Here is a 25,519-nt window from a genome sequence, read left to right on the forward strand (position 1 = left end):
TATTAATTCATGGAAGAAGTAAAAAAAAAAAAAAACAAACAAACAAAATTAATTGAAGCAAAGAAATGATGCTTTCATTTACTTAATTTTAAAAAAGTGTATCCATGATGAAACTCATACTTGGATTGAGGGGGATATGATGAGTGCTATACGCATATATGTGCGTGGGTTTGTACAGATCTGTATCTTCAAGGATGGACACGTGCATGGATGTTTGTGTTTCAGTGTCTTTTTTTTTTTTTTTTTTTTTTGAGTAACCAATTAGTTACTTAATGGTGTTTACACCGCGTGGGGAAGGTCAGCCGGGCCCAGCTTGCTTTTGGACAGCCTCCTTGCAATTTAAGAGGGAAAGGCAAACCTTCTGTTTGAACTCCAGAATGTCCCACGCAGGCTCGGCTGTTGTAAACTTACTAGGATAAATCACTCCTGCTTTGCGGCATTGTTATTGTGGTATTGGGCAAAAATATTTGGCAGGCATTTCAAAGTACGTGCTTCCATCCAATGACGGCAGCTGAGAGAAAAATGCCAAGACGAATGCAAGTGCATACTTTGCTAGGAAAGAGAGTGTTTTTCTAATGGGATATTTAATAAAATGAATTGCAGTCATACCTCCGTCTAGTTAGAATGGGGGTGACATTCTTCAAGGAATAAGAGGAAAGGTCAAATCTGATACGGAGTACTTTTCATTCGGACATTAACTTTAAAAATAACAGATGTAAACATGGAGAAAACTCTGCAAAATAGAGTGAGAAGAGCTTGTCAGTTTAGTTCAGTCATGATAAATACCCAACTCTGCTTTGGAATTCCTCCCTGGAAATATAAATTGATTTTCCTCACAGCAAGAATGTGGTATGAGTTTGAACACAGAAAAAACAGATTTATTATTATTGTTATTATTATGGAAGCATGTAGCCCTACCAGAGCATAGGTGGGTCCAGATTTCCATTAGAAGTTGCTGTTTTCACAAGGACTTTAGAACTTGGACGTGACAATTGGCTTTAGCCTTTAACTTGTAAATAGCATCTCAGCCTGGGGCAGGTTTTCCCCTCCTTTTAATAACACTAGAGGCAAAAATCAGGCAAGACAGCTGCTTTTATTTCCCTTCAGCTTTGAAGTAAAAGTTAGGAAGATATATATTAATGTCAAATAAAGATCAGTTTGACTTATTTTTTTTTAAGTTTTTAATGAAAAGTGTCTATGAATCGAACAGTTTCCTCTTTTTTTTTTTTTTTGGAATTTCAGGGAAAATAGAAAACTAAATTCCCCAATGAGTAGTTTTTAATGCGACATTATATTTCTTTTTATTATGATTTGTATTTCTCTTCTGATATACATTATTATCGTGTGCTAAGTTGCTTCAGTTGTGTCTGACTCTTTGGACAGTAGCCCACCAGGCCCTTCTGTCCATGGGATTCTCCAGGCAAGAATACTGGAGTGGGTTGCCATGCCCTCCTCCAGGGGATCTTCCCAACCCAGGGATCAAGTCTGAGTCTCCTGCTGCTCCTGCATTTGCAGGCAGGTTCTTTACCACTGAGCACCAGGGAAGCCCGCATGACTCTTATTCCACATAAAATACCTTGCTGTTTGTACCATATCTTTTAGGAATGAAAATTAAGTAAATTAAAAGATATAAAAAACACCTAAAATATCAAGTAATTTTTTAATTTGAGAACTCCAGTGGGATCTTCTGCATTATCTTCTCAAAATAGAGAGTGTGTTTCAGTTTTGAAGCTAAATTAAATTTTCCTCTTCCATGATTGCATATTACAAATAAGCTAATTTTTTTAACCTTGAGGAAGCTGAATTGTTGGGAGTGTTTTTGTTTGAGTATGACTTTTCCCTGGCTGAGCATCCTCTAAGGCAAGCGGATGGCTGGTGGGTGGGATGAAGGCAGTGGGGTCTATGCCCGTCTGGAGAACCGCCTATAGCTGCCTCACCCCTGGAACCTCTCCTGGACCCGGTGACCACGGCCTCTGCTCCAGGTGACCCTCTAGACCCCACCCAGGGACTGTCTCTCTCTGACATTTCACCCTGAATATGACCCTATGGACCCCAGCACTTGGGCCTCAGCCATAACTCATCATCTCGCTCCCAATAAGGAAGCTAGCATCCAGACACAGCCAAGAACACAGCCGGCCTTCCTGCCGAGGCCAGGCATGGAGCAGAGATCTGGACTTGATGTTCTGGCTACCATTTTTCATCTGTAGGTTTTTTTATGTCTTGTGTTGGTTTTTAATCTTGCTTGAGCCAAGAACTCATCTGACAATCTAAAGAGGGATGGGAACTCCTTTCCAGAAATAAAGCAAAATGCATATTTGAAGAAAGTCACCTCTATAGTTTCAGGGGATTCATGAATATTCTAAAATTCATAAACTATTAAATCCACGTACCTGCCTCCAAGAAACTCTGGTCTATCTATCACCCAACAATCATAACACAATAATCATATGGTTATTCATGTCTTCTCTCCCTCAACTTTAGAAATACATTATCACTCTCAGCTGAAGCCCTGTTTTATTGAGACAATAGAAACAACCAGAAGAGGTCTTCCAGGAGCCCCACGCACATGCATCTGCTCTGCCTGCTCTCCTGCCTCTGTGGGTGAACCCCCAGGCTCTGGGTTACACCTGCCCTCTGTCTCTGCCAGGCTCAGACACCCCCTCACCCACAACCACCTGTGGCAGGCACCTTGCTCATCTCTCCACTGCCTCTACTGCCTCCTTCCCATCAGCACGTGAACACCTTGCTATTTCTTCCCCCTTGAAAAGGAAATCAAAACAGGCAAATAGAACCCTCTACTCCATCCCCTGGTTCTAACCCACCCTTCACCCCCAACTATGGTAACCCTCGACTCCTTTCTAATTTCTTGCTTCTGCCCATTTTCTCTTGAACAAACCATTCTAGCCCCAACCCCAACCATTCTGCCCAAGTCGCTCTTGTCAAGGCCACCCATTACGTCTATGTTTATGCACCAGCCACAGCTCAGGCGTCAACTTGCTGTACAAATAGGAATCCCCATGTGTGAGCCTTTCCCCCCAGGACCTCCCCCTCCTCACACCCAGCTCTCAATAAGCATACCCCCTGGGTTTCGCTTGTATGCCTCAGTCTCCTTGTGTATTTCTTCATCTCCCTGACCGCTAAGTAACAGAGTAAGTAGCTCAGTGCCTAAACCTTGGACCTCTTTTCTTTATGATCTCCACTTGTGCTCTTGATGATTTCATAAAATTTTATGGCTTGAAATTCCATCTGTGTGCCGATGACTCGAAAATTTGAAACCACATTCTAAATCTTCCCCGTATACTCCTTTTTCTCCTAGTATTTATCCCTCTCTGATGTGCTATAAATTTTACTTTTTTATCCCAGATAACTTCTCCTTCCCTTTTAGAATGCAAACATCAGAAGGGCAGGGACTGAACCTCTTTCTACCTACAACATCACTGCCCTTAGGACAATAGCTGACCGGAAAAGACACATTATATATCTATTGAATAAGTTTACAAGGACAACAATTATTTCTGATATTTAAACTTAAAAGGAATCATTGAGTTCCTTCTCTGTGGCTGGCACTGGTGACTCTGCTCACTAATTTCACACTATTTACAGCTTAACACTGCAAGACAATTCTCATGGTTTGAGTTTTACAGAGGAGTGAGTTACAGATAGTTGAACTCAGGGTCCTGAAAAATACTGTCCTGGGGCCAGATCCAGCCTACTTCCTGTTTATTTATTACATTTTCAAGTGAATGACAGAAAAAAATCAAAAGAAAAATAACATTTTATGACCTATTCTCTAAAATTCAAGTTTCAGTGTCTCTAACTAAAGTTTTTTGGCACACTGATCTGTGCAGGCACTTTGCAACAACAGCAGCAGAGCCAAGCATGACTGCAAAGACTGTGGATCAGCAAAGTCCCAGCTATTTCCAGGGGGCCATTGGCAGGAAAAGCATGGTGACCCCTGCATTAGATGAGTTGTCCAAAGTCAGATAGCCAGTAAAGGAGAGATGGGTTCTCACAAGGACACTTGGTTCTAAGTCTGTGTTTTCTTATGCTCTGTGATTTCCAGTGTATTTTCATTTAAAAATTTCTTAAAATAAAGGTTATGCCTCTCTTTCATAGTCGAGTATAGGCCACAGAGTATGCTCAAGAGGAGATGGTTGTGATGTGAAAGAGAGGGTGTGAAGTAACTTGTTTGCACAAAGTTCATCACCCAGGTTTACGGTCCCACAAAGTGCCCTGGCAGCAGCGGGGCTGCCTGTTCTGGGCAGTGGTCCAGTCTACCTGTGGCTTTGGTCTCCACACTTCAGAACATCCTGCCTACCCCAGGACAGAAGGATGTTTCAGTGAGCATGTACTCAGGCTGTGGGAGCAAAGAGAGAAACTGACCCTATGGGAAAGGAAGAAAGGTCACTTCCTGAGGGCAAGATCAATCCACGCATTTCCCGTTGGGCCATATCTTCTTCACTTTAATGTTGAGCAAAGCCAGAGAGGACTTCCCTGGTGGCTTAGCTGTAAAGAATCCGCCTGCAATGCAGGAGATGCAGGTTCAATCCCTGGGCTGGGAAGATCCCTGAAGAAGGAAATGGCAACCCGCTCCAGTATTCTTGCCTGGGAAATCCCATGGAGAGAGGAGCCTGGCGGGCCACAGTCCATAGGGGTCGTAAAGAGTCCAACACAACTGAGCAACTAAACAACAACAACAAAGGCCAGAGAGCAGCTGGCCCCATTTAACAGCCTTCCTTCTAAAGTCATGAAGACATAGATGTTAGACAGGGGCTAGAACCCCTATTCCACATACCATCAGATGGAAACAATGAGCATCTCTTTGTTACTGATACATTTGTAACTTCCATTTAAGAGTCTTGTGTCTTATTTGACTTCTTGATAAAATGACGATATATATCATATCACCCCTAATCCGTAGGTTTGCTATGATTAAATGGCTGTAAATTTCCTGACATGTCGCCTCGCATATACTGATTCAAAATGATAGTTTTTACTTATTAGTAGTACTTTTTTTTATTGTTAGTGGGAAGAAACTTTGGGGAATTTTTCTTGACTGTTTTTGTGAAGCTACTGTGAAACTGATAAAGGGAAAAATGTGGTTCAACACACGGTGCTGGAAACATTGGTTTTTCACATGGAAAAATATGAAAATGGGTTTCCTACTTCTTACCATACACAAAAATCAACTCCAGATGGATGAAGAACTTAAATGTCAAAAGTAAAACTTTAAAACTTCTAGAATAAAGTATAAAGGAACAGCTTTATTACCTCAGGGTGGGGAAATACTTTTCAAACATGACACAAAAAACGCCAAACATAACAGAAAAGTATTAGACATTTGATCATATTTTTTTTTAAGTTTAAAATCTGTTTATCAAAAAGATCTTAAATAAGGCAAAAGGCAAGCTGCAAATCAGAGGGGAAAAGTTGCAACACTTGAAACCAACAAAAGACTAGTATCAAGAATGTGCAAAAGAAAAAAAAAACAAAAAACACCAAAAATACTTTTTTTTAAGGAATAGGGAAAAAAAATTACATGAGAGAAAACTGAACAGAGCACAAGAAAAACAAGTGTGAAAAAAGATGAAGAAACACAGGGAACAAACGTGAAAAGACATTTGAAGTCACTAATTAAAGAAGTGCAAATCAAAACAAAATCAAATGTCCTCTTAAACACTCCTCTAGCTTAGGAAGATTAAGAATTCTGACGATATGAAATGTTGGGAAGGGTGTGGATCAATGAGTGTTTTTATGCATCTCTAATGTGAAATAAGGCACACAACCACATAGGAAACATTCTGGCTTTATTTTGTGAAACTGAATGTGTGCATACCCCATGAGCCAGTAATCCCATGCCCAGAGTGGGCCCACATCTGTGTCTATCAAGGGTCCTACCACAAATGCTCACAACAGCCCTTTTCTTAATTACCAAAAACTATTTTGTTGTTGTTGTTGTTGTTCTTATTTAGTTGCTCTGTCATGTCCAACTGTTCCTGATCCCATGGTCTGTAACCCACTAGACTCCTCTGTGCATGGGATTCTCCAGGCAAGAATGCTGGAGTGGGTTGCCATGCCTTCCTCCAGAGGATCTTCCCTACCCAGGGATCAAACTCGAGTCTCCTGCATCTCCTGAATTGGCAGGTGGATTCTATACCGCTAGCACCACTGGGAAGACAAGAACTATAAATAACCCAAATATCTATTTTTTAAAAATTAAGATATATACACCCAGTGAAACATTCAGTTCAGTTCAGTCGCTCAATCATGTCTGACTCTTTGCGACCCCATGAATCGCAGCACGCCAGGCCTCCTGTCCATCACCAACTCCCGGAGTTCACTCAGACTTGTGTCCATCGGGTCGGTGACGCCATCCAGCCATCTCATCCTCTGTCGTCCCCTTCTCCTCCTGTCCCCAATCCCTCCCAGCATCAGAGTATTTTCCAATGAGTCAACTCTTCACATGAGATGGCCAAAGTATTGGAGTTTCAGCTTTAGCGTCAGTCCTTCCAAAGAACACCCAGGACTGATCTCCTTTAGGATGGACTGGTTGGATCTCCTTGCAGTCCAAGGGACTCTCAAGAGTCTTCTCCAACACCACAGTTCAAAAGCATCAATTCTTCAGTGCTCAGCTTTCTTCACAGTCCAACTTTCACATCCATACATGACTACTGGAAAAACCATAGCCTTGACTAGATGGACCTTTGTTGGCAAAGTAATGTCTCTGCTTTTGAATATGCTATCTAGGTTGGTCATAACTTTCCTTCCAAGGAGTAAGTGTCTTTTAATTTCATGGCTGCAATCAACACCTGCAGTGATTTTGGAGCCCCCAAAAATAAAGTCTGACACTGTTTCCAGTTTCCCCATCTATTTCCCATGAAGTGATGGGACCAGATGCCATGATATTACTTTTCTGAATGCTGAGCTTTAAGCCAGCTTTTTCACTCTCCTCTTTCACTTTCATCAAGAGGCTTTTAGTTCCTCTTCACTTTCTGCCATAAGGGTGATGTTATCTGCATATCTGAGGTTATTGATATTTCTGCTGGCAATCTTGATTCCAGCTTGTGCTTCTTCCAGCCCAGCACTTCTCATGATGTACTCTGCATATAAGTTAAATAAGCAGGGTGACAATATATAGCCTTGAGTTACTCTTTTTCCTATTTGGAACCAGTCTGTTGTTCCATGTCCAGTTCTAACTGTTGTTTCCTGACCTGCATATAGGTTTTTCAAGAGGCAGGTCAGGTGGTCTGGTAGTCCCATCTCTTTCAGAATTTTCCACAGTTTATTGTGATCCACACAGTGAAACATTACAGAGCAGTTAATGAGAGAAGAGACCTGACGACAACATGGATTAATCTTTGTAAAGTCACCATCTAAGTCAGCTGCAACTGCTACAACAAAAATACCACAGACTAGGGAGCTAAAACAACAGATTTTTATCCCTCACATTTATGAAGACTGGGAAATCCAAAATCAAGGTGCCAATCCGATGCCTCCTGTGAGCTGTCCTTCTGGCTTGAAGACAGTGGCCTTCTGGATGTGTGCCCACCTGGCCTTTCCTTGGACAAGTTCGTGGACAGGGAGGAAGGCCTGGAATCTCCCACTCATCTCAGAAGACCCCATTGTTAGGGCCCACTCTCATGATCTCATCTCAACTCAATTTCCTCCTAAAGACTCCATTTCCTAATATGGTCACATTGATGGTATGGGCTTCAAAATACGAATTTTGAGGGGACGCAAACATTCAGCCCATAACCGTCACATTGAGTGAGAAAGCAAGTACCAGAAGGGACATGCAGGGAGATATCCAGAAGTACATACATGTAAAGGATGAATGTTCAGGCCATCTAGTGAGATGGGAAGAGCACGTAAGTTAGTGGGGATGTGCCTAACTTAGGTCTTTCATTAGGTGAGTGTCACAGGGGCTGATGTGCTATAAAACGAGCAAATGAATGAAAATGAATAAACCAGTAGAAGCGAGCTATGCATGGGCTTGGAATTCTAGTATGCTAGGATGCCATTGACTCTCAATTATGGTTAACTCAATATTTGAGACCCAGAGAAACAGAAGGAGGGAATGGATAAAAATGAGTGAACTTCAAACCATGAAGTCCAGATGATGGATGGAGGCAGAGCTGAAGCACGATTTCCCCGGAGTGTTTCCACCGGGGCTGACATGAACATTTAGCAGACACTTAGGGACATGCTGTCCAGTTTTTAGGAGCCACTGTGCAGACTTGCCTGCTTTCACGGGTCTTCCCTTCTAGAGGAGGAAGACCCTGGGGTAATGAGGAAATGACAAGATAGCGATATTAACGCATGCATATGGAATCGAGAAAGATGGCCTGCTGAACCTATTTGCAGGGCAGCAGGGGAGACGTAGACATCGAATACAGACCTGTGGACACAGTGGGGGAAGGAGAAGGGGGGATGAATTGAGAGAGTAGTGTGGAAACATAGGCGCTACTATATGTGAAACAGACAGCCAGTGGTGATTTGCCGTGTGACACAGGAAGCTCCACACAGGGCTCTGGGACAACCTAGAGGGGTGGGTGGGAGGGGGTTCAGAAGGGAGGGAACATATGTATACCCATGGCTGATTCCTATTGATGAGTGGCAGAAATGAACACAATATTCTAAAGTAAATATCTTGCTATAAAAAAAATTTTTTTTAATGAATGTGTGACTCAGACTGGAGCTCAGTCCACCTTCCACAGGGAAGGCGATGACCATGGGTTGGCAAGTTCCCCTCCCCTTCTCTAAGAGTTTAAAAGAGTTCAAAATCGCAAGCTCCTGTTTATCTTCCTGTCCCAGCCCTTCACCAGAAGTCTCTAAGGAAATATTTGCCTCCAAGCGTGGACCTCCAGACTCAATTTCAAGTCAGAACAACTGTTTTTGTGCGACTGAGTTGCAGACTCCTAGGAATTCATAACAAAACCACCAGAACCCTAGGATTTTCTGGTTCATTACCCTCGGGTAGATGCAGAAAAAATTTAAACTGGAGACAAGAGTCAGTGATGAGCCAGTAGATTGAGCCCATCGAGAAGACTTGACAAATGACCTCCCAGGGCAAGTGGCACAATCATCCCTGGCTGGCTCGATTCAGATGCTGCAGCTCACCCCTCAAGGAGGCTGTTTTGGATTAAGGAAAGGTGGGTTTTATTCCCTACTCCACCCCCATCCCCACCACCCACAAATGAACAGAGTTGACTAAATGAGTCTTTTACTCAAGGGAAAGGCAATTATAAGCGACAATCTGGCCAAGAGACCACCAACAAAATCTTGTCCAGGGAAAAAAGATTTTTTCCTGGATAAGCAAATTCAATACCCAGGTGAACAGTTAATTTCCCACACAAAGTGTGTGGACGCACTAAAAGCAGGCTGGCTTTTGTTATACAGGGCAGCCACATAATTTATCGTCTCCACTGGAACACCTTTGAGCCTGAGACGGGTCACTTAATAAAGCAAGTGATATAACCAGATGAAGCCTCCCTGCCTCCCCGTTCCCTGGCTTCCACTGTGCAGGCTGCCCTCTGCAGAAGGCAAAAAGACAATACTGATAGCGTGACTTTGTTTTTGAAAGAGATGTGTCAGTTTATTTAGGTTCAGCGCTTGACCATCATTCTAATCAAACTTTACCTTGCAGACAACTTTTTTGGAAAAGGTATTTCTGTGTAACCAAAAATGTGTAAACATGCATGTATTGTTAAGACTGGAAAGAAATATCCAAGAGTGTCGGCAGTGTTTAGCTCTTGGAGATGGGGGATAGGTCATTGAAAATTTCTTTTTATGCATTTCTTCCCATGTATCTAAAAAAGCATTATATCTATATATTGTATCTAAAATGTCTTCTCTTATTCTCATGTTTTGTCTGCAAATGTTTTCATAAATAGAATTGCTTGAAACTAGCCATTTTCAGAGACCTGTCAAGGATATCCATGTTCTTGTAACATCTTCAGGCCTCCCAGAAGGCTCAGTGGTAAAGAATCTGCTGCCAATGCAGGAACTGCAGGTTCGATCCCTGGGTCGGGAAGATCCCCTGGAGTGGGGCATGGCAACCCACTCCAGTGTTCTTGTCTGGAGAATCCCATGGACAGAGGAGCCTGGTGGGCTATGGTCCTTGAGGTCAAAAAGAGTCAGACACATAACATCTTCAAGACAATGAGGCTTTGAGATTCATCTCTGACAGGACATTTTCCTCTTAAATTGTAATCATGGGGAATTTTTCTCTTTAGTGGAAACCCTGGTTCAGAGCCACATAAGATCAGACCTGGAGGACTAGATCTTTCTGCAGGTCTGAGTATGGCATCTGTGATCCTGTCACTTCCTCGGGCAGGAAAATGAACAGCAAGATATCCACATGCAAACGACTGGCCCCTTTGAGCTGCATTTCCCCAGAGGGCACGGTACCTGAGCATCCCATCCAGCGGTGCCTACAAGAAACCCTGACACAGTGGGTTTCTTAGCAGGGCTCTTAAACAGCAAAGTATTAACATTCAGAGAAGCCTCTTACAAAGAAAGTACTTCAAGTCATCTGGTATGCGTGTATGCTAAGTTGCTCAGTCATGTCTGACTCTTTGTGACCCCATGGACTGAAGCCCACCAGACTTCTCTGTCCATGGGATTCACCAGGCAAGAATACTAGAGTGGGTTGCCATAACCTCCTCCAGGGGATCTCCCTGACCCAGGGATTAAACCTGAGGCTCTTGCATCACCTGCATTGGCAGGCGGGTTCTTTACCGCTAGTGCCACCTGGGAAGCCCCAAGTCACCTGGGGCCCTGGAGAAAGAGGATGACATGCCAGAGGATGTCAGATAAGATGGAACATTCTAAAGCTTCAAGAAGATACTTTATCTGGCCTTGAAATGGATGCTTTTCTTTGAAATGATTTGAAAATACCACTTTCCTTTGAGTGAAGGCTAAAATGGGACAATGGATGATGTGGTTTTCCTGTGTGTATTTTTAAAGCACGCGTCTGGAGAGATGCATCATTATAAGCGTGTCTGCTGACGGTCGTGCTAGGCAGACGCAGTGAAAGGGGCCAGCCACCCAGCCACAGCTCCAGCTAGACCACATCTCCTCGGAGTGGCCACCCTATTTTTGTGCCACAGAACAGCTGAAAAAGACTGACTGTAAACTCTCCCCCAAGATTAAACTGACTGAAAAGCCCAAAGCTACAGGACTGCAGAGATCAATCCTCCTAGGGTTAACACAACGCACGTCAAAGCGTAAGATACTGAGCATTCAATCAAGTTTTCTCTGAATATTCTCAAAAGACTCTTTGTTTGCTTGTGCTGCCTATATTCAGAAATGGGGCCTCCTCTTGGTTTCTAAAGTATTCAAACTGCTACCGCAGAATTTGCTTGAACATTCAAATATAAGTTATAAAAATAAATCTCTTTCCACCATCACAATCAAGCTTAAGTACAATAACGAGATCACAGTCAGAACAGAAAAGCAGCTGGAAAACGTGTTCTGAGGTCAGAGAGGCGAGGTGGGAGTTAGGAGGCCCAGGCACGACCCTCTCTTTATAGGTAACGATCCCCTCTCCAAGCCCCAGCCCCCAGGAATATGGATCCAAGCAGCGAAATACTCGTGACAGAATCCCCATCATTATTTCTGTCTCCCTTCTCATCCTATTCAATGGATCTGCTTTCACTTTAACTGATCTGAGCAAAATTTCCAACATGCAAAAATACAGACTCGTGGAGAGCTACTTCGTTCTTAAAATGCCAATTTCAGGCCACATAATAGGTAACATCATTTTTCTGTATTGAACATCTCTTTCCCTTCATTATAGTCACTGTTCACCAGGATTGTTAGTCCTTTCATGCTCTGTGGACCAGTGCTTCTCAAATGTTATTGTTTGAGAAGTGTCACTTAGGGATTGTGGTCCAGGTTCTAATTCAGTAGCACTAGTGTGAAACCAGGGACTCTGCATGGCTCTCCAGCTCTGTGTGACGGCCTCAGACTGACCGTCCAGGCTGGGCAGAACGTGATGAGGGTGATGATGCCTAGACCAGGTCCAGGAAGAGTTTATTCTCCATCTGTTTCAATCAGCTGGGGTGTTCTATGCCCACATACTGGTTTCAGAGGACAAAGATGAGATGAGAGGTGCACTGGCTCTCTTTCTTCATTGACAGCAGCTGCGGGTATTGAGCACAGGTAAGGACAGGTGAGCACAAGTGAAGACAGTTGAGGACAAGTACGAGCGCCCCTACTCACCCCATCAGGACCAAGACACCACAGGGATGCCAAGAGCCTCAAACACCAGAGCTCCATCTGTGGCCCTATTGATGCCCCCTGAGAGTCAGAGGCCATGGGCACGAGAGTTGGAGGAGGTCTGTCTGGGGCAACTACAGCAGATGGGGTTCATTTCCTCCCTAATTGAACCAGGTCTTTCTGGTTCAAGATTTAACACTCTGGGAGTGAAAGAGTGCTTTTCTTACCTTAAATCCCAAGTGTCTTAGATTCAGAGTCTGGTTAGCAAATGGGAAATTCCTAGGTGTGCTTCTTCCCTGCCCCCAGGAGTCGAGTTCAGTGCTGTCTCTCTTTTGTACCAGACTTTTTTCCCTCCCTGTTGTCCCCCCTCCTGACACAAGAGGAGGACGTGGGCTCAGCTTTCGAACCTCTTCATTGCAAGAGTAAGTTTGTGAAAACCAACCATGAGAGCAGGAAAGGAAGCAATACTTAATGTTATCTTTCGAACAATGATTAAGAAGACCTAACATATATTTATTTTTGTTTTCTATTAAATCAAATTTGATTTATTATAAGCAGATATCTCTCTAATGTTAGCAGGGCCCCCAAACTGCACTTAGTGTGGCTGTGTTTAGCCCTGATCAGGCTTGCATCCCACCAGTAGAAGATCTGGAACCATTAGAATTTTAAAATATTTATATATATTTCCAAAGAAACAAAAAACTTGAAGATAAAGTCCCCAAACTTCCCTGGTGGCTCAGACAGGCAAGTGTCTGCCTGCAATGCAGGAGACCTGGGTTCAATCCCTGGGTCGGGAAGATCCCCTGGAGAAGGAAATGGCAACCCACTCCAGTACTCTTGCCTGGAAAATCCTGTGGATGGAGGAGCCTGGTAGGCTACAGTCCATGGGGTTGCAAAGAGTCAGACACGACTGAGCGACTTCACTTTCACTTTTCACTTTTCTGCCATAGAAGGTAACAGATTCACAGGTTTGGGGGATTAGGATAGAGAAGTCTTTAGGGACCATTATCCTGCTGATTTTCGATTGCTTTGGTCAATGAGACACAGCAAATGGAAGGCAAACTGAGACCAGATAGGACTTACCTGGTGGCTCAGATGGTAAAGAATCTGCCAACAATGGGTTCGATCCCTGGGTCAGCAAGATTCCCCAGAGATGGAAATGGCAACCCACTCCAGTATTCTTGCCTGGAGAATTCCAGGTACAGAGGAGCCTGGTAGGCTACAGTCCACGGGGTTGTAAAGAGCTGGACATGACCTAGTGACTGAGCATGCATGCGATGAACCACAGTGCAAGTACATCTGGACGACTGACACTTTCTAAGACCAGATAAGCACTTGAGCACTGGTTCTTACCCTCTTGGAACCATGGTGTCACCACATGTAAAATCTGCGCAGTCCTGATGGAGGCGCCACTGGTATACAAACCAGAGTGCCCATGGTCTTAGCAAAGAGCCGGACCTCTGAGTGAGTCTGTGTGAATACATCAGCCCTAACCACTTTTCCTGTCGCCACACAAATGACTTCCAGCAGAGACCAGCAAGGGGAGTGCCCAGCCTCAGTTAAGTCCAACTCATACTGAAGAATTCTGAATAGGTAAATCACCCCAGTTTTGAGATACAATGTCTAGGGTTATGTGTTATACAGCCATATATAACTTGTTGGGTTTTCCCTGATGGTTCAGATGGTAAAGAATCTGCCTGCAATTTAGGAGACCCAGGTTTGATCCCTGGGTTGGGAAGATCCCCTGGAGGAGTACATAAATCCACTCCAGTATTCTTGCCTGAAGAATTCCATGGACAGAGGAGCCTGGCAGGCTACAGTCCCTGGGGTCGCAAAGAATCAGACATGACTGAGCAACTAACACTTTCACTTTTTTATAATTTGTTATTTGAGTGTCTATAGTCCTTGTGCTGTACAATATATTCTTGTAGCTTATTTTATACCTAACAGTTGGTACTATCCTGAAAGACATGAACATTGTTCTTATGAAATTATATTAGCATTTTGTAGTTTGATATCTGTATGCAGGTGCTTGTGTGCACACGTGTACCTATTTTTTATTTTTAATGTCACTAACACTGCCTGGTGTCCTAGTCATCTTGAAGAAACTACTCAGAGTTCCTTGGTAAGAATCACTCTCAGAAATCTCCTTCTTTCCAGTGTTAGGATCTTAAAAGGGAAGGCAGAGATAAAGATGGACTCTCCCTAGAATCACAGTATTTGATGATTTAATGTTCTATTTCTAATAAACGACTGGAGAAGAAAATGGCAATCCACTCCCATATTCTTGCCTGGGATCCCATGGCCAGAGGAGCCTGGCAGGCTACTATTCATGGGATCACAGAGAGATGGATATGACTTACCCACCCAGTACACACATGATGAACACGAGTGCCAGTGCATCTTTGGAGAACAAGTAAATTCAGTGAGAACTCTCTCACAGATCGGAGAGACCAGAACACATCTAGTGTGCAGCAGGCAGAGTTGTTTCCTCCTGTTATGAAGGCCCTTTAAGTAACTTTCAAGCCGAACTAAACTGGTAGTTGACCTGGGCACAATGGAGCCAGACTTCTCATCTTCAAGCCTTCATTTTCTCAATAAGTGGAATTATATCAGTAAAATGGGATCAGAAAATGAATAGAAACGCGGTTGCTCCTTTCCTTTAGGACTCACCATCATTCCATGTCTCCACTCTAACACTCTACAGGGGGCCGTGATCACGCCAGCTTGTCCTCTGCTTGTCCCTGGGTACTGCAATGGACGCTGGGAATGGGCTGTGTCAGGGCACGGTGAGTGCTGCGTGAGCCTGGCCAGTGGCTGTCTTCTTGACTTTTTTTTTGTAGGTGTGACAGTGTACAATTCATTGGACTTCCCAGGTGGCGTCAGTGGTAAAGAACCTGCATGCCGATGCAGGAAACCTAAGAAACAAGGGTTCGATCCCTGGGTCAGGAAGACCCCCCTGGAGGAGGGCATGGTGACCCACTCCAGTATTCTTGCCTGGGAGAATCTCATGGACAGAGGAGCCTGGGGGAGCTACAGTCCATAGGGTCACAGAGTTGGGTGTAACTGAAGTGACTTGGCACATGTGCACACACTTGTGGGAATCAGGGAGACAATGGTTGGAAGCAACTAATCATTTTAAATGGGCCTTGCAAATTATTATACCATTGCATAATTATTACACAGTTATTCATTTCTTTGCCATCACTAAATGAAACAATATAATTATTCACATTATCTTTAACATTATTTATTGAGTGCCTTCATTATGCCAGTTACTGTTCTCAGCCCTTCAATACAGTATTATCTTTGGTCTTCACAAAAACTTGGCAATGTATTATTGGTGTTCCAATTTCTTCTTGGCTTTCTTCTCCACAAAACTTCTTGGTTTTTCTATTTGTCAGAGTTGTGCTGAGCCCTAACTGAGAGGATAGACCGTGGTCAAGTGGCCCTGGATGGCCTCCTCATCTCTCCCACTGCTTCCTCAACACCCCGCCCCCAACCTACCCCCACCAGCCACCACTGACCCCGACACCAGCTTTGTCCAGCGGGGTCAAAGGCGTTTATGAAAAAAGGTGGGGACCACAGGCATACTTAGTATTTGACAGAATGCGCTCAATAGTTTCTATTCCTTACTTTATCAAACCTTGAGGACAAGACACTGGCTAAGAGCCACAAGAATTAAGAGACAAGGAATGGGCAGCTATAGACGGAAGGGGGCTAGAGATGGAAAGCCAGCTCACAATGATGAGAAAGGTTGCAAAGTTAGCCCACCAGGAAGTCCTGGGCACTAGTAGAAAGCAAATGACTTGATATTGCAAACACGGATATTATCACAAACGTCTATGACGATCGGCGTGATAAATAACAACAGCCAGTTTCCTGCCACCCAGGACAGGGATGGATGGTCAGGAATCCATTCACAGGTTCTGGTCGGCTAAGTTATTTGAGATTGACGTTTACGTGCAATGAACGCATTCAGTCACTAAAATAGAACAGATGGCACATTCACCCCACCCCCTTCAGGAAGTTTTCCTGAATGATCCGGCTTTTAGTCATCTTTCTCGCATTGTGGACTCCTCATATGAGGTAGTCCCTGTTCCGAGCAATTTAGTAATGATGCCTATTTTAGTACCTGACTGTACTCACTATTGTAAATTATTCACAATTGTTTCGCATGTGTGACTCTTATCTCACTGAGAGTAGAAAATCCTAAGAAAAATGTCCACCCTTGTATTTTTCTACAATGTTGAGTAACCCCTCTCCAAACCTTTCCACTCACAGTCCAGAAAAATAACACAATGTTCCAGGAGTTAATGAATTTCTTTATCAATAATGGTGGACCATATCTCCCAGTCTTTCTGAAGGCTCTGCGGTTTTTCAGTGGTCAGACTAGGTGGGTCAGGTGTTCTGAATGGCCTTTAACTCTGACAGAGTTCACTGGGATGCAAAAGTTGAATGACTAGCATTAGACACACATACTCTTCAAAGTTTCCTTGAAGTTCTTATCTAACTGACATGAATTTGCCCACTGGGAACCCAGCTTAAAACTCATGGGAGAATCAGAATAGAGAGAAACACAACATCCAGTACAGTACTGTTTCTATTGGCCATGTCACAGTGATATTTGTGGGCAAGTATTCTAGTGGCTTACAAGGCATTCCTCAAATGCAGCATAAAACAAACTCAAATGAGGAGGAAACTTTTCTTGCGGAACATATTCTGAATATAGACATTTCCCTTCCTTGAATATTTGAAAACCAAGAAAGTGCTTCAGTTTAGTTCAGTTCAGTTCAGTCACTCAGTTGTGTCCGACTCTTTGCGAACCCATGGACTGCAGCACTCCAGGTTTCCTGGTCCATCACCAACACCCAGAGCTTGCTCAAACTCTTGTCCATCAAGACAGTAATGCCAATCCAACCATCTCATCCTCTGTCATCCCCTTCTCCTCCTGCCTTCATTCTTTCCCAGCATCAGGGTCTTTTCTAAGGACTCAGCTCTTCGCATCAGGTGGCCAAATTATTGAAGTTTCAGCTTCAGCATTAATTTTCCGATGAATATTTAGGATTGATTTCCTTTAGGATTGACTGATTTGATCTCCTTGCAGTTCAAGGGACTCTCAAGAGTCTTCTCCAACACCACAGTTCAAAACCATCAATTCTTCAGTGCTCGGCCTTCCTTATGGTCCAACTCTCACATCCATATGTGACTACTGGAAAAACCATAGCTTTGACTATGTGGATCTTTGTCAGCAAAGTAATGTCTCTGTTTTTTAAAATGTTGTCTAGGTTTGTCATAGCTTTTCTTCCAAAAAACAAGTGTCTTTTAATTTCATGGCTGAAGTCCCTATCTACAGTGATTTTGGAGCCCAAGAAAATAAAGTCTCTCACTCTTTCCATTGTTTCCCCATCTATTTGTCATGAGTGATGGGGCTGAATGTCTTGATCTTCATTTTTTGAATGTTGAATTTTAACTAGCTTTAGGAAAGTGCTTCAGTTTAGTTCAGTTCAGTCACTCAGTCCTGTCTGATTCTTTGCGACCCCATGGACTGCAGTACGCCAGGCCTCCCTATCCATCACCATCTCTCAGAGTTTACTCAAACTCATGTCCATTGAGTCAGTGATGCCATCCAACCATCTCATCCTCTGTCTTCTCCTCCTGCCTTCAATCTTTCCCAGCATCAGGGTCTTTTCCAATGAGTCAGTTCTTTGCATCAGGTCACCAAAGTATTAGAGTTTCAGCTTCAGCATCAGTCCTTCCAATGAATATTCAGGACTGATTTCCTTTAGGAAGGACTGATTGGATGGTGCTTAGACCGTGTTTTTTAAAAATATAGCATTACCCTTAGGCCACTTGTATGAAAATCAGCTTGGGCACCTTTTAAAAATCAGATTCCCAACTCTAAACCAGATGTATGGATTCAGAGTCTGCCCAAGTGTGGCAAAGAATCTATACTTAAACAAGCTTCCCAAGGAATTCTGTGGATCCTCATGTTTGAATGAGGATGGATCCTCATGGATCCTCATCCATCATTTTATTTTTTTAATCATAGCTTGATTTCCTGAGAACATACGTGCGTTTCATCCCCTCTTCCCCCTCCTTGGAACACGATCTTTTTTTTTTTTTTTTTCTTTTTTAACACATGACATGCTGCTAGAAGTGTATGCCTCAGGGTAGCAGCCCTGAACCTTGGCTTACATCAGAATTGTCACTGACACTTATTAATAGTAAGTAATGCCCAGTTCACATCCCCCTGAGCTACACTCAAGAGAGCTGAGCCTGGACTACACATTTCTTCAAAAGCTGAAGGGGGGCCCGAGCAGTCAGAGTGGATAAGTCACCTTAAGAAGGAGTCTCATCCCCTGTTTGGAAGACGGTTGCTGTCTTCCAGTCCCTGGTGTCCGGGGCAGTGGCTTTCTGGCCCTGCTGCTTGGCAGGCCCACCTGGCCCTGGGCGTCCAGGTGCGCCAGCGGCAGAGCATGTGGACGCGCATATGTCTGCCCTCTACATGCACACCCTCTCTCTGTGCCCCTGAAGTCTCTCTTCTGCATTCCTCAGCTGATGGCCATCCTTCCTGGAGCCTCCAGTGGCCGGTCCAGGGGAAATGCTTCTGCTAACCTCCCAGAGGTGATTAAAAGAGTTTTCAGCTCACCCAGGAGACACTGATTTCTGGGAATTTCAACAGAACACTCTAGGTTTACCACATATCACCCTTTGCCCAGTCCTGCCCCTCTGCTGAGCAGAAGGACAGCTCAGTGATCCACAAGATGCCTGCGGCCTAAAGGAGTCACTTATGTTCCAGGTTGACCCTCCTGGGGAAAGAAGGGCAAAGCCTATTACTTCTTCTTGACATCGTGCAAATGTCAAGATCAAAGCCCCTTGGCATCTAGTATTTAAGTGTCTAGCAGGTGTGCCCCTAAAGTGGTGGGGTGACGATTCTGTGCTCAGTCATGTCTGACTCTTTATGCCCCCTTGAACTGTCCCCGCTAGGCTCCCCCGTCATGGGATTCTCCAGGCAAGAATACTGGAGCGGGTTGCTATTTCCTCCTCCAGGGAATCTTCCTGATGCAGGGATCGAACCCGTGTCTCCTGCATTGCAGGAGGATTCTTCACCATCTGAGCCACCAGGTTTGCCCTATATGCTAGGAGGGCATCTTGAAGTCCAACTGGAGGAACATGGACAAATCCCATAGCATTCTTTGGTACATATGCAAATTCAGCATCAGCCATAAACCTGGGTTTCACTAGTGAGTTTCTAGTGTAAACATTTCCACATCCAGACAGCCCAGGGCCCGCCAAGGTGGCCTGGTCCACATATGAATCATAACTGCTTCGGTAAATTTAACACCACTGCTCTCTATTTTGACTCTTGGGGCTGACGAATAATTTAGCTAAAGGGTTTCCAGAGAACAAAAGGCATGGCCCCTCGGCAGGGACCTCCTGTATTTTGAATTTTTGCTGGCTTAGGTCAGTGCGTGAACTGCAGTGCTGTTTTAAAATGTAATCACAACTACAAAGGTAGGCTCAGGAATTCTTGCATTGTTTGGCATTTAGTGATTAAAGCTGACATTCGTTGGGCAGAAGTGGAGTTTCAGAATTGATAGACCTCGACTAATCCCAGCAATAGAAATGGTCACAAATGAATGCTGTGACAGGTTTTGAACCAAGAAAAATCATCACTGAGCTCACTAGAAAAGATTAAGAGACTGTCAAGTTAAAAAATTATTGGCTCCATTTACACTCGCTTTGGGTAGCGAATGCTGTTTTATCCATTTGTACTTTTCAGTCGCCTCTTTCATGTGTCTTGTTATAATAATTTCCAAAGTCATAAACAAAGAAAATAAGACATCATCTCAGATAAAAATGGCACACGATTTAATACAAAACATTAGCCATGGCACAAACTGGCCTCAGAGAACAAAGGAGTTTAAAATTCATCTTACTTGACAGTGTTAGAATGCTTTACATTAAATCTAGATTTTAATCCTGATTGTCTTGTTACACATTCCAGGGTTCCCATGCCATCAGCCTCGAGGACTTTATTATTTATGTAATTCCAAGAGTTGATGTGGAGTCAATGCATCTGATCTCAATGAATGGCATGGGATAAAAAAAAAAATTATCAGTAGATTTCAGGGGAGAGAAAAAGACCATTTTAGTTCTCTTGCAAGGCTATTGATGAGTAACAGATGTTGCTTTTCTGATTGAATTATTTTTGATTCATTTTTCAAAAATAATATAGATCTGTCAAAGTATTTTAAATCATCTAAAGATAGAGGTTATTTAAACAAGATTCTTTTATTTCTCTTTCTTGGGAGAGGGTCCACCTTCAAGTGCTACAGGTTACATGGGGATATAATTTAGAGTGACATGTGCTTGAATGTATACTAGTGCCAGTTTCACTGGGGTGGGGAGGGTTCTTAGTCTGAAGAGGAAACGTTGGGTCCAATCTGATGTCAAGGGCCTTTGAGCAGCAGGCTGAGCTATGAGAGAAACTCATCTTAGAAAGGCATAGCATCTCCTTCCTAGGCTTAATCAAGAATTCAGGAGTTCAAGACTGATGGTTGCCAAGAGGGGAGGAATGGGCTGGGAGTCTGAGGTTAGTAGATGTGAACTATTACATTTAGAATGGATAAACAACAAGGTCCTACTGTAGAGCACAAGGAACTCTATCCAGCCTCCTGTGATAAACCATAATGGAAAAGAAGAGGAAAAAAGAACGTATATACGTGTATAACTGAGTCACTTTGTTGTACCCCAGAGATTAACACAACATTGTAAATCAAATATATTTCAATTCAAAAAAGAAAAAGAATTCAGGAGTTCAACCAACAGGGAGCAACCGTTCTTCCTTTCACAGCAAATAACCCTTCTGAAAAAAATCTCCTTTACTTAGTTTATCCCCAGCATAATTTATGCTCTGTCCTATTTGAATGGGAGATATAAACTCAGGAGAAGGAGGAGGGGTGTCCAACTTCTAAATAAGAGGCAAGATTCCCATGACCGTGCTCCATCCATCACCAAGTGGATATGGATCTTACGCCCAAAGGAATGAACAAGAAGTCTTCCTCTCATTCTCATAATTTAGGTCATCCATTCTTCCTGTGCTAAAAGCTTCCAGCACAGGGCTTCCCTGGTGGTCCAGTGGTTAAGAATCCATCCACCTTACAATGCAGGGGACACTGGTTCGATCCCTAGTCCAAGAAGATCCCACTTGCAGCAGGGTAACTAAGCCTGTGTGTCACAACGACTAAGCCTGTGCTCTAGAGCCCAGAGCTGCAAATACTGAGCTTGCACGCCTAGAGCCCGTGCTCTGCCACGAGAGAAACCACCGTGAGAAGCCCATGTACTGCAACTAGAGAGTAGCTCCTGCTCAGTGCAACTAGAGAAAGCCTGTGTGTGGCAACAGGTCCAGCGCAGCCAAAAATAGAAATAAATATTAAAAAGAAACACACACACACACACACCTTCTAGCACAGAGAGGAGGAGAGTAAAGGAAGAGAATCTGGAAGAACAGCATTGAGTTCCAAATGAGAAATCTGAAAACAACAAAACAAAGCAAGAAGAAGGAAGAGTATCATTTTATGTGCCTCTGTGACAAAGACTGGAAAGTGGTCACTCAATGGCCAGATGGGGCTCTCACAGAATTTAAAAAAAAAAAACAGTAAGTAGTAAAAATATAAAAATGAGGACATACTAGGGAAAGACCTGGATCCTTGGCTTCTCTTAAGAAATAAAATATCGCATTTCGACCCTGGGCTGGTCTTCCCACTGAGCCCTGGTCATTCCATGGGTGACCCAGTGGGTCCCCACCCAAGAAGGCGAACTGCATTCTCCTCTGCTGTCCCCTCCCCCAGGCTCAGCCTCCTGGTTGTAAATCACACCCCAAGGCTTTCCAGGCCCGGGTTTGCAGCCACTGCTTTGTCCCTTCCATGAAGGCAGATTAAACCCACCTGTTGGCAGGCTCAGGCCTCACCTCCCCTTAGAGGCAGAAGCCCCACTGAGCTTACACAAAACAAAGCTGCTTTGGCTTCAAGCTTTGAATTTCTGATTCAGAATCCAGATACACTATTCTTTTTTTCTAAAATCTGGGTTTCCTTCATAGCTGTCTTGCTATTGACAATATGATAGACTCACCTATAGTCCCTATATTCAATACTTTAGTTATGCCATTCAGAAAATGATCTGCATAATCCATGCAAATATAATAAAACTTATGAAAAAGTCATTCTTACAATATATACAGGTAAGAATTCCTATTACAAATCACTGTGGGCAACAGTAGAAAAGCCGATTTGGGGGAAAGATGAATGGATGAGCAGGTGGAGACTTGCTGCACTTTCCATTAACAGGTTGGCTCCAAAGTAATATGCACAAACCTCTTCCATGAAATTGATGAAATGCACCAGGTGAAGACCCAGCACTGGGACCAGGAGGGGGAGGGCACTGTATCCCCACCCAGGGGTGCCCTGGACGAGTCCCCCTCCTGCTGCCTTCTGTGGCGCCTCTCAGGCCAACCATTGTGTCCACTAGTCCTGTCTAGGAGAATCGGCTGACACCTTTCCTGTTTAAAAGCAGTAATTTAGTCCAAATGCGCTAATGACGCATTTCTTAAAAGCTACATTAGGTGGGAGAATAGAAAAGACCATATGTGAAATCCATCAGTCCACACAAATGGCCTGAGCTGGCTCACGAGCTGGGTAAGCAAGTAAGAATCTGTGCATTGACTCACAGAAGCCCCATTCGTCATGGTAATCAGAGCAGGACACACAGGACAATTGCCTTGGACGTCAAGGGGGAAGGTATGGACCCAGCACATGAGATGTAACAGAGGTAAGGAGTGGCCGGTTGCATGTCTCGACTCTAGCTCAGAGCAGACCTTTCAGAGAGCCCAGGGTTTATCCTGTGCGGAAGCGTGCAGGGTAAGTTGCCAACTGGGACAGCTTTTGTGGACCGTGGAGGCTTGGCGTGGATTCCTGTTGACCATCACCAGACGCCTCCTGGTACATTCCAGGCGTTCGCTTTTCTCCCAGGTCACACTGATCCAAGTCTGGCTGAAAATAAATTGGACCCTGGCCTTCAATACAGGGCACCTAGTGCAGACTGACAGGCTGGAAACCACCGTTATGGTCACCCTCTTGTAGTTCATGGCACCAACAAAGCTAACACTCCTCCCCTTCTTGAGCACAATCACATAATATAACCTCAAGGTATTAATTTTTTTATTTGGAGTCTGTCCTGAAACAAGGATATGGTTGGTTTGAATGTCTGGGATGTTCAGAATGTTAGAACGCTCAGCACCATCTGTGGACCAGAGACACCCAGGGGAGGCTCTCTCAGAGAGATGAGACAAAGCCAATGCCGATGACCTTGGAATCTCACACGGGGAAGAAAATGCTCCCAAGCGTGAGCCTCGAGATAAGTGGCTTCATATGGGGACTGCAGGCAGTCATTATTAAACACTGAGAGTGTTCACAAAGAAGACAGCGGCATGGATGGGAGAGAGCATGGATTACGCATGTCAGGAAGGACTAAGAGAGGTTAACACAATCAGAGCTTGGCCAACACAACCTCAAATTCAGAGAGACCAGGCTGAACACTACAGGACCACAGAGACGCCTGACAGAACAGATGTTGAGATGCGCTTGCCTCAAGAAGAGTGTTTCTTTCAAAACACCTTTTGAGTGGCCTGATTTATAGGTTGGACAGCTGGTTGTAAGATGGGCAGGTGGAGATGAGACAGGGGTCCAATAGCCGTGTTTTGGAAGAAAGAAATTATAGACGAGAAAAGAGTGGGGTGGTGGTTTATATAAACCTTGACATTATGGAGTTATTGCTGAGAAAGACTGAGGACAGGCTCCTACCATCCAGGAGTGGCAGACCCTCCCTCCAGGAAAGCGGAGGGAACAGAAAATTCCTAAAGTCCACTCCCCCACAATCGTGGCATGTTCACTACCAGCCAACCGTAACAAGATCATTTCCAGAATTTAAAATGACACACACCCGCCATTGATACTATGCAGAAAACAGAAAACTTATGAGAACCTACCAAACAGCACAGGGAACTCTGCTCCATGCACTGTGGTGACCTAAATGGGGAGGAAACCCAAAAATGAGGGAACATACACATAGGTGTGGCTGATCCATTTTACTGTACACCAGAAACGAACAACATCGTAAAGCAACTCTAATCCAGGAACATTTCATTGAAAACAATTTGTGAAAAAAAAAAAAAATGACTTGGAACACAACGCGATAAGTGGGAAGCACCCAACCAGGGTGAGCTAGAGGGACTGGCTGGATCTTCACTGCATGTCTGCGGCTTCGCACCCACTCCTCCTTGACCTGCCGAGCATCAGCGTCCTCTGAACAGACCATCACACTCACTGCTGGAGACCGTTGAGGCCATGAGGTGACCTCATGTGTTAAAATAAATAAGCTCAAAAGTGCTGAGCGAATGGAAAGTATTATTGTCATAAGTTGTGATTGTGAAATCATGAGTCAGAGCAAGGGATGCTCGTTTCCTCTGCTGTGGCTTCAGCTCAAGTGAGGAGTCAGGAGGCTTTAGTCCAGGCACACTGGGCAGGGTGCACAGGGCCCCTCGTGGACTCAAACCCTCCTTTCCCTTTGGTTGCCCATCACTCAGCTGGGGCCTTGACAGTCAGGGCATGGGATAACCAGACTGTATTAACATATACTGTTTAAAATACAAAGGAAAGTCCAATCTGCATATTGTCTTTAGTGAAATGCCTTTTCATATCATACACTCATTTTCTACTTGGATGACTTCTTTTTTCATATCGAGTTTCCAGGAGGGGAAAGTGCTATTCGCTCAGCCATGTCTGACTGTGAGACCCCATGGTCTATAGCCCACCAGGCTCCACTGTCCACTGGAGTGGGTTGCCATTTTCTTCTCCAGGAGATCTTCCCAACCCAGGGATCAAACCTGGGTTTCTTAAATTGCAGGCGGATCCTTTACTGTCTGAGCCATCCAGAGCTCTTCCTATATTTTATATGCAAATTCAAGGTTGGCAATGTGACTTACAAATATTTTCCCTGTTCTGTAGTTTTATCTTTTCTTTCTCTTAACAAGGTCTTCCATAGAGCAAATGTTTTTTACTCTTGCTGAAGTCCAAGTTATCTTTTTTTTTTTCCTTTTATGGCCATGCCTTGGTATCATTCAGAGAAGGCAATGGCACCCCACTCCAGTGTTCTTGCCTGGAGAATCCCAGGGATGAGGGAGCCTGATGGGCTGCCGTCTATGGGGTTGCACAGAATCAGACACAACTGAAGCAAC

The sequence above is a fragment of the Ovis aries genome, chromosome 10 (assembly GCF_016772045.2).
Source record: "Ovis aries strain OAR_USU_Benz2616 breed Rambouillet chromosome 10, ARS-UI_Ramb_v3.0, whole genome shotgun sequence".
In the NCBI taxonomy this organism is placed as follows: domain Eukaryota; kingdom Metazoa; phylum Chordata; class Mammalia; order Artiodactyla; family Bovidae; genus Ovis; species Ovis aries.